The following is a 10,360-nucleotide window of genomic DNA, read 5'->3' as shown; positions in this document are numbered from 1 at the left end:
AGAACTGAAACACTTCAGATGCTTGAGCCACGCTCGAGCCTCCAAACAAAAGTTGCAAGGAGAGGTTGATGTTTTCCAGGCCCAATTAGCACAATGTTGTAATTCCCGAGCTCTCAGGCTGCCTGCATCCCTTCGCCCCGGCCGCCCAGCGAGCGCATGCCGGCACCAGCTCCCTCCTTCTGATCCATCACCATATGCCCGTCTTTTACAGTTCTTTGGTGCGTGATGCTCAGAGAGTGGATAATTAGCTAAATGAATTAATTGACATTCATACTTGTAATTAGCAACCGGTTACAAGCAGCTATTCTCCTTGGGACAGCTAAAATTTCTCAGGGATTGGTGTTAAAATACTGGAAAATCGTTCGGGGTAGGTAACGAGGGCCGGGAGTGCTGATGGCGCCCGGGTTCTGCCAGGGCTGTAAGAAACAAGCCCGTGCAAAAGCAGAGCAGGCTGTGGAACGTGTTGGATATGCCGCTGCTGCTCGGGAGGAGGAGAACTTTCCAGCTTCGGAAGAAATCCGGGCCAGATGGGCGGCCTCCAGCCGGCGGCTCCCACCAGCTCCCGGCTAACCCCTTCCACCCCCACTTACCGGAGAGTTCGCAGCGAGGCCCCGGCAGCGGAGGCTGCTCATGCAAAGCAATGGGAATTGGATGTCGTGAGTGTTAATTAAACCATTAATTACTGCTGAGCGGGGGGGAGGGGGAAAAAAAGTGACCTATTGGTTTTATCGCTTCTTGGAGTAGTTGGGAGGATGAATTGCTCTGGGGCTCGGCAGTTGGCAAAAGGGGCTGCGGCACGAGGTAGATCTTTGCTGACATGTAGGTTTTCTCAGATTTTAAGGGGATGCTGGCAATGGTGCTGATGCAGGCACAGGTAATCCCAGCACCCTGTGAGGCCAGGAGTGGGACCCACAGTAGGGACAGGCTTAGTGGAGACTGAGACCCCAGCTCTCCTGTTCTCCTTGGGGAGACCACAACACCAGGGACTTGGACAGGATGTCCCAAAATGCCCTTAGCAGGGATCCTACTCCTAGCCACGGGGTGCAGTCATCACCCACAAGCCCTGACAATCTGCACCCACAGCCCCTGGAGTCACAGCCCCGGAGAGGAGATGTGCAGGGACCCCCCACCCCCAAAATGTAGCAGGGGTGGGTGACCTGAAAGTCTCTTTCTCCTGGAAAAGGCCCCCCAAAACCTGGGCACCGATGGGAAGGAAGGGAGGGCAGCACACAGGCATTGCCATACAAATGGCTCGTTATGGAAAAGAGGAGAAAAAGTGATAGTAATGCATTTCATAAATCAAACTCTCATGTCTTGCTGTATCAGGAGCTCTGCACTGCCGGGGAGCAGAGCCTGGGCTGGGGGTCCAAAGGCCACCAGGGAGGATGAGCCCTCCAACTGCCCAGGGACCAGCAGTGGGGTGCCCTGCCCTGCTGCAGCCTCTCATCCTGTCAGGCTCTGCTACCCACGGCGGCTGCAGCAGCTCTGGCTGGCACAGAGGCAATGGCAGAGGGTGATAGGACAGGGTGATAAACTGGCACCCCACAAGCCTGGGTCTCCCTCAGAGAAGGGCTCTCCCACGGCTCCTGGCACGGGATCAGGGCCGCATCACTCTGCCAGGAATCCTGTTCTTGGCTCCTCCAAGCTATCAAAGCTTTAGATCTCCCTGGCATCGCCTGGAGTTTAAAGGCTGGGGAAAGGGACAAAAAAAAAAAAGCCAATCTCAGAAGAGAGGCAGTGGGAAAGGCTGGGCCAAGGAGCTGTCATGCCACCCCTTCAACTACTACACACCCCAGTACATTCTCAAACACACTGCACAAGATAGCAGGGAGGCTAATTTTTCTTTAGCTGCAGGCAAAAAAAAAAAATTAAAAAAAAAAATCAATTACAAGGTAACCTATTTTTCAACTCCTCCATTGCTGTTTACTTAATTTCAAGGCCGTCTTGCCCACCCTGCCAGGGAGAGGATGAGGGAGGCCATGTGCCACAGGGCTGAGCCAGGCTCTGGCTCACTGTGGGGTTTAGTTTGGGTTTAATTGAGACACCAAAGCTCAGAGCAATGAGGGTTTGTTTGAAAAGGACAGCAGGTGACATGGGGCACTCCGGCAGAGTCCAGCCCTGGTGGGGATGGGCAGCGCCAGGGGTTCCCTTCTCCTTTCTGGAGAAGGTTTGGGAGGTGCTGGTGACCTTTGTGGACAGGGACTGCAAGGGGGGTCCGTGGGGACAGGAATAGCGCCAGGTGTCCACAAGAGCAGAGTCCCAGGGAATCTGTGGAGCGCTCAGGGGGTACGTGAGGACAGGGCCATCCCAGGACAGTCCACGAACATTTGGACATCGGGAGCAGTTACACAGACACAGGACACCTGGGGGCACATGGGGACAGGACACTGGGGGTAACAGAAACACTCATGGGGTGGGGGAGCCACAGGACATCCCTGGACACGGGGACATAGGATCCTGGGGGTACACAGGGACAGGGACCCCCGGGGGACACAGGGGGACATACAGACACGGGAGGACACCCGGACACGGGGGGACACACGGACACAGAGGGACACCCGGACACGGGGGGACACCCGGACACGGGGGGACACAGGGGGACACCCGGACACGGGGGGACACGGGGGGACACACAGACACGGGGGGACACGGGGGGACACACAAACACGGGGGGACACCCGGACACGGGAGGACACACAGACACGGGAGGACACACAGACACGGGGGGACACACAGACACGGGGGACACCCGGACACGGGACCCCCGCGGGTCCGAGCGGTACCGGTGCCGCCGCGCGCCGCCAGGGGGCGCCGTTGCTCCGAGCGGCGCCGCGCGCCCCCCCCCGCCCCAGCCGCGGCCGCCCCGGCCCAGAGCCGGGACCCGCCCGGCCCCGCCCGGGCCCGCGGCCGGGGGCGGGCACCGCGGGGGGACGGCGCCCCCCGGCACCCCCCGGGCCCCCGCGGTGCGGCGAGGGCGGGAGGGAAGGGGGGCTGTGAGGCGGAGGGGGCGGGGCGGAGCGAGGCTCCGCCAATCAGCGCGCCGCGGTTTCAAGAAGCCCCTTCCGCGCCCCGCCCCGCCCGCGCGGCGCCGCGCGGCCCCCGGGGGGGACACGGACCGAGGGGGAGGGACACGGAGCGGCGGAGGGACCGGGGCACGAACCCGGTGCCCACCCTCCTGCCCCCCTTCCTGCCGGCCAGGGGGAGGGGAGAGCGGGACGGCGGCGCGCCCACGCGTGCCCGCGCCCGTGGCCGCGGGGGTTCGGGTGCTGCTGCCGGAGCGGGGCTTCGCCTCCGCACCCGGGGCTGCCGGGCCACGGTGGCACTCGCCCCCTGCTTATGGCGGGGACTCTCCGCAGGCCTTTATCAATAATGCAGTGTTATTAATTATGCTATTTAATTAATTATGCGCGTGCAGCATCTACCAGCGGATCGCTGCCGCTGCCTTCATAAAAAGCCTTTTGCTGGTTGGGGTTCCGCAGGCAGGCCTTGGACCCCGGAGCCACTTCGGGCACCGGCGATGTTCTGGCGCTGGGGATGCTCCGGCCGAGGTCCAGCCCCGACCTCCCTCCAGCCGCCGGCACAGCTGCGCGGGTAAACAGGAAACCCCAACACCGCAGCTCCCGCCAGAGCCAGAAACCCCAACCCCACGGCAGGCAAATGACTCCTGCCCAAAAACATCAGCGGCTCCGCGGGGCGGGCTGGCAGAGGGGATGGGTGGCAGCCCCCCGCTAGCGCTGCCCGCCTGCCGGCGCCGAGCTCATTTCAATGCGAGCCATGCAGAGCGCTCGCCACCGCCACTGAGGTGTGGAAATCTCGCCCAGACGAGGAGGGGGTTCTTCCTGCTCGCAGGTTTAGAGGGAAAAAAAGCCTTATTAGAAGACAGGGAATTTTAGACACCAAATCCAGCTGCTCTCAATGGCTGCGTGTTGTTCCAGGGAGGCTGTGAAATGAAGGGGATAGTTTTGGAGGGATGCAGGAAGTGTGCTGGATGGAAATCCCTCTCCCGTCCTCCCCATTAGCATCTCCAGCAGTCATCGTGCCCTGGAGTTTTGCTTTTCCCATGGGAAAAGGGAATACCAGGCTGGCAGCAGCATGAAAATAAAACAACCTATAGCTTGGTCAAAATTAAAATTCAAAACCCAAACTGCCAGCAGCAGTGCCTGGTGGGAGGACAGTCCTGCAACAGGCTGGGGTGCAGTGTGCCAGGCAGGAATGCAGCCTGTACAGATCTGTGTCCAGCCAGGATGGCAGAGGTGACCATCAGCAAGAGCACACTGCCCACACACCCACTGTGGATAAGGGCCATGTCACCTCAGAGGCTCACGGAGCCATTAGAGTTACTGCACCTATGTAAGTGCAGGGCACAATTAAGGATGGAAATTTTAAAAATGTGTTTATTTTTACAGATGATGTTCCAGCAGAATATTCCCAGTGAATTGACAAGCACAGGCTTTCTTCCCAGCAATGGGCACCCTCAAGAGCCCCGGGTAGAAGCCGCCAGGCAGTGATGGACCAACAGCTCAAGGAAGGGGCCAGGAGAAGGGAAGCTGCTCTGGGAGGTCAGGAAAGGCCAACTAAAACTTGGGAGCATTTTGATATCCTGACGAGCCCTGGCAGCAGGGGCTTGAGGGCTCCTTTCTGCTCCGGGGAAGTCGGGGATGGGTGCAGGGACGTTGCCTGCCCAGGCCAGAGGCAATAAAGCGCCTGGAGTGATGCAGCAAAACAGGATGGAGTCAGGTGTCAAAATAAATCATCCATGGAGGCAAGGCAGGGAGGAGAAGGAGGAGGAGGAGGAGGAGGTTTACTGCTCTTGAGCCTCCCTATATCTAACAAAGCCCCAGAAACCCCAGGTGGGCAGCAGGAGCCGGGCAGGATCCGGCTGGCCGTGGCCCCAGCTGTCCCAGAGCGGAGCTGGTCCTGGCCAGGCGTCCCAGCGCTCCAGCTCTCCTGGGAGCTGCTTTTCCCATCCCTTTCCAGCTCCCGCGGCTTCACCTTGTGGCAGGCAATGCACAGAGCTGCCAGGAGTGATAAAATGGCTGTCCCCCAAATTTATGGAGTTTATCTGTGAATAACTCTTGGAGGTGAAGCGGCCGTTGAGCGGGGGAGGAGGAAGGCTTTACTTCGGGAAAAAATTCTCCCAGGGGCAACACAGGGCAGGCAGGAGCCCAGACCCAGTTCCAGAGACCAGCAGGGACGTGCCCCGAGCCCCCCAGGCCCCCCAGCTTGTAGGGCTGGAGCATCCCTGGGGTGAGCTCGCCACTCACCCACGCTGGGGGAAGCCGAAGGCTCGTTTCCCATCCGCAGCGTGTTTATTAGGAGCTAAGTCATGAAGAGGCTTTGGCACATCTCCGTGGCTCCCATGGAGCGTGTTTAGCGCAGCAGAGATCGCTGCTTCTTCCAACAGCACGTGCATGCCTGGGATTTCCACGCCGGCCAGGCATTGTGCCCCACGCTCTCTTCCCATGCCAATCTTTTCTTCTCCCCCATAAAAAAGGTTGTATCAATGAGCTATGGAGCAGCATCCTGACTCCTGGGGAAGCACAGCTGAGGCCGAGCAGGCTGGAGCCTCCCCCTCATACCCCCACCCCACTCTGCTGCAGTAACATCCATCCTAAGTTTCTGAGCCTCTTCTAATTTTGGAGGCCGTTAGCAAATCAGGCGCTGTTGCAGCCAAACGAGGCTGCCAATGTTTCCTTTAAAAGCTGCTTTCACTCCGAAGGACTCTTCTAGATGGTTTGCTTTTAATAGCAGGCTGCAGGGTGCAATGCCCAGCTCGTGGCCAGGGCTCTCTTTGGAGAGGGAAGGGACTGGGTGGCATTGGGACTGGGGACGTGCAGGACGTGCCCATCCATCGTGGGCCATGGCAATGCACACGTGCATCTCTTTCCTGGTTCAGACCAGCAAAGATCCTCAGCCCCTTGCAGAGCTGATCCCACTGCAGCCCGTTTCCTCCTTCCCATTGCCAGCTTGTGGGGAAGTCTTTATAGCAGAGGGGGACAGATACAGCTCCTAACCATGGTGATATCTTAGAGGAGAGGGAAAGGCCAGAGGAGCCATGGAGAAGCAGGAGGCAGTGAGGTCAGCACGCTGGTAGGTGTGAGTGCTTTGAAAAACCCAATTGCTGCTTCAGTATAACCAGATTCAGGAAAATGAAGCTGAAGTGTGAAAAATGAAAGTGAAAAGATAGGAACCAACCCACGGCTATTTATTCTAAAAATACTGACCTAAATACTTAAGCGCACATATAAAAGTAGTTGTCTTTGCTGATTTCCTTTATGAGAGTCTCCCGGTTTGGTTATTATTTCGCTCAGAAACCAGAAGATAAGGATTTTTGGAGACATGAAGATTGTGCTCTAGCCTGGCACTCCAGAAGCCTTTTGCCCAAAGCTGTGTGCCCAAATGTCATATGAAAGCCCAGCTTTGAAATTCATGCATTAAGCTAACGAGGCCCTGTGGTGAGCAGCCCACACCTTCGCCGATCGGAATAGGAAAGGCTTTGGCTGGGTCTCATGCAATGGCTCTCGTGTTTCTCCATGGGTGGGATGATGGCAGTGGCCATGGGCATACTGTGGGCATGGCAAAGCCCCCAGAAGAAACTGGGGAGCAGAGGGAGGCACTGGAGCAGTGGCCTTGGCACAAAGCATCCCTCAGCTTGTGGCATTGGCAGAGCTGGGCTGTTGTCACATCTGGGCTGTTGTCACATCTGGGCTGGGGTTCACATCTGGGCTGTTGTTGCAGGCAGTCAGCAGCCTCTGCCCAGTCCCCACTCACCTGGAAGCAGCCAGGGCCAGGATGTGGGGAGGCTGTGGGCAGCCCAAGTACTGAGCCTGGCTTTGTGCAAAACTCCCTGGGACCGGTGACACGACATGGCCGGCGCAGCGGGGACATCGCAGAGGAGCACCTGCCCTGCAGGCAACCCTCTAACTAGGTATTTTGGGGTTCCCAAAAACACATCCCTGGAGGTGTCTGGGCCAAGCAGTGGGGTGGATGGTGAGGGAAGCCCAGGTGCAGGGGCCCAGGCAGCGCACGGGGACCCCTGCGTGGTCACAGCCCCCGATGCGGCACCGTGACCTGCTCTGCACGACCTTCCTGGGGAAGATTATGAAAGTGCATTACGTGTGGAGGCAAAACGGATGGAGGAGTGGGCAGGAGTGCTGGGTCAGCAAGTCGTGCAGGCTGGATGAGCGGTGAGTGCTCAGAGGGAGAAGGAAGAGACGTGCTGAAAACAGTAAAGGTAAAAGCTGGGCGGGGGAAAGGTCCCAGGGGGGAGAGCCAGGCACAGCGTTTCCATATGACAATGTGAAGGTGCAAGCCAGGAGAACATGGGCTTGATAGAATGGGCTGGTTTGGGGTTTTTTTTCAATTAGAAAAAGGGGTGCTCAGGGTCATGTGGGTGCAGGAAAGGGCTCCTTTTGGAGTGTGGTGTATGGCCTGGGGGCAGGGCTGTTCCGTACAGTATTCTGCACACCAGGGGATCGATGAGCACCAGCCAGGTCTCCTCACTGCCTGCTGGGAAGCGAGGTGGCCATGCATGGTTGGGTGAGTGAGCAGAGCCAAAGCAAGCCCTCCAAGCAGCAAGAGCTTGGGAGGATGTTGCAGAGGTGAGTGTCCCTGAGGACATTGGCTCCAATGGCAGGCTGCTGACTGGAAAGCCTTTCCTATAGCCCTGAGGTCCCCCTTCCTCCCACAAAACTCCCAGGAGTGATGGAGGAAACCCTCGTGGGCAGCAGAGCCAGTTGGACCACAGCTCACCCTGCAGCAGCTTTTTACCTAAAATAAGGCTGCTAAAATAAGTACCCAAACTGTCACCGTGCTCGCAGCAGATTTACAGCTCCATGCACGCACCTGGCACTGGTCCACCCTGCTGTGGGAGCACCCACGGGGCCAGTGGCAGCAGGAGGAAGGTCTGCTCCAAAACCCAAGGTCACCCTCCATCAGAGGTGCTCTGGCCCCGCTGCAGGGCACTGGAGGGGGTGGCTGGCTCAGGGCACTGCTGGCAGCACATATCAGGCAGAGACAGATGGAAGAGGTGACAGATAAGGGACTCAGCCTGGAGAAGAAACAGGAGAGATAGGACCCAAATGCTCTGCCCCAGCGGAGAGAGGAGGCTCAAAACCAGACCCAGCAGAGCTGGATTTAGATCCCGTAACGCCGGCTGGGCGCCTGTTCCCTGCCTAAACCCCTCCTTGCCGAGGGCAGGGGGGTGAGGAAACCACTGATGTTGAACTGCAGATATTTAGGCGGTGCAGTGGGGCTTCTGCTGGCTCCCAAGGCAGCTGAAAACTGCTGCCACCCCAGGAGGCTGCAGCCCTTCACTTGAGAATGGCTGGCATGGGGCACAGCTTGGAGGCTGTCCTGTGGGATGACTGAGAGAACTCCAAGACAGGCACCATCCCATTATCTGTAGGGTCTGCAGGCACACACAGCTCTGCTGGGACCCCCTTGGAGGGTCCCTGCAATGCCATTGCCATAGGGGACCAACAGGCAGCACTCCTCTGTAACCTCCTGAGGCATCCTGACTTTGTGCCAGTGCCCTGCTTGGCGCCACAGAGCTGCCACCAGAGCTCAGCCACAGGGAAGGAGCAGGGTCAGACACAGACAGCACCACATAGGAATGTCAGCAGCACTTCTGGGAGCCAGGCTGGGGTTGTTACCCTGCAGGACCACAGCCCCTGCACGATGGTTTGCCTGGGGACAGGGTATTTCATTGCAAAATGTCCCTTGCAGGGAGGTGCAGGCTAGTGGCAAAGGAGGTGGGAACAAGGAGAACCAGACTTGCCCAGAGCAGCTGGCACTGGCAAGAGGTGACACTTTGTCAGGGTGACAGGGTAACCAAGGTCTGACATTTTGGGTTTTGCCTTTGCTCCATTCCTCAGGAGTCAAACCACGAGCGTGAGTTTGGGGCTTGCAAGTCGTCTGTGCTCCTGAGACAGAGAAGTCCTGCTCCTCAGCTTTTTCTCTGTCACTTTCTCCCTTTGTGCCTTCTACCTCTGTCACCTCTGCAACAACAGGAACCCACAGAGTTAAAATCCCAGGAGCAGCAGCTATGGGAATGCAGCACGGTTTCCCAGCTTTCCCTGGGGACAGCCCAGGAGCCATGTCCCACATGGGTGCTCCTGCTCGGCACTTTGCAGTGCCTGACTGCAGCCGAGGTTAGCGCAGGAATTGCGGGTGAGGAATTGGAGCTGCCACGCAGGGAGCTGCTGGGGAATAGCTGCCACGCTTTACATTCACAGCCCATCTATTTTGCAATAACTTCACCATGATGTTCCCACATAGACAAGCCTAAGCTAGCATAGATAATGAAATGGGTTAAAGGAGACAGGCGGAGGGAGAGGAGAGGAGCCAGCAGCTGGTAGTAAATCAGGGAGAGAACAGGGTTGCTTTAAATTCAAGGTCTTGGTGGCAGGGCAAGTTTGGTTTGTGCCAAGAGGCATGGGGTTCAGAGGCTGAGACACTGTTGGGGAAGACAATAGTGTCTCCTTGGTGGGGCCACCAACTTGTGTCACCCATCAAACCCCACCCTGCTCCTGTCATTCCCCTGTGCCTGCCCCATGGGCATCACTGGGATTAAGCACAGCCAAGGGCACCCATCCTGCATGGTAAGGGGTGGTCAGAGGATCCTGAAGGAGCTGACAGCCTGGCAGGGCAGGCAGTGGGTTCTGCTCTGCAAGTAGAAGGTCCTGCAGGCCTTCATCAGCTCTTGGTCAGGGCCTGGGGAGACCCAACTGCTGAGACTCCCCCACCTTTGGCACGGGCTTCGAGGCAGTCCAAACAAGCTAATTAAATCCTGCTCTGCTTAATCAGAGCCATTGAGCACCAGTCAGAAGAAATTAATCCCGTGTTTTATTAGATACCGTTTGAAGTCGTGTTTGGCACCTCGTCCTCGGTTCTCATCTCCTTCTGGGGAAGGAAGAAGGACATCTGCGGGGAAGAGCGAGGGTGCAGCAGATGGCAGCAGGGATGATTCAGGGACTCGAGGAAGGAGCTGCGACTCCAGAGGCATCCCTTGGGTGGGAGGGGAGTGGGGGGGACGAGACACCTCTCCCTGCATCCCACAGCCTACCCCCTCCCCACGGCTGAGAGCCTGCGAGCCAGGCAGGCATCCCAAAAATACATGTTCCTCCGCATTGCATGCTAATGGCTCTGCTTGAGAGGTCCCACTGCAATTAAAGCACAAGGAGCATTAATATGCAACGTAGAGAGGCCACTCTTCCCACAGCTACTCCCTCCCAAACCTGTCCTTCCTGCTGCGCATCCCTGCCCACTGGGAGCCTGCCCACGGGGCTCCCACAGCAGTCCCAGCGGAGCTGCTGGCAGTGTGCAGTAAATTTGAGCCTCTCCTTTGCTGTGCCCAGGG

This window comes from Pseudopodoces humilis, chromosome 10 (assembly GCF_049639895.1).
Source record: "Pseudopodoces humilis isolate 2021_Gansu_Grassland_sample_001 chromosome 10, ASM4963989v1, whole genome shotgun sequence".
NCBI lineage: Eukaryota > Metazoa > Chordata > Aves > Passeriformes > Paridae > Pseudopodoces > Pseudopodoces humilis.
This window is presented reverse-complemented; position numbering follows the sequence as displayed.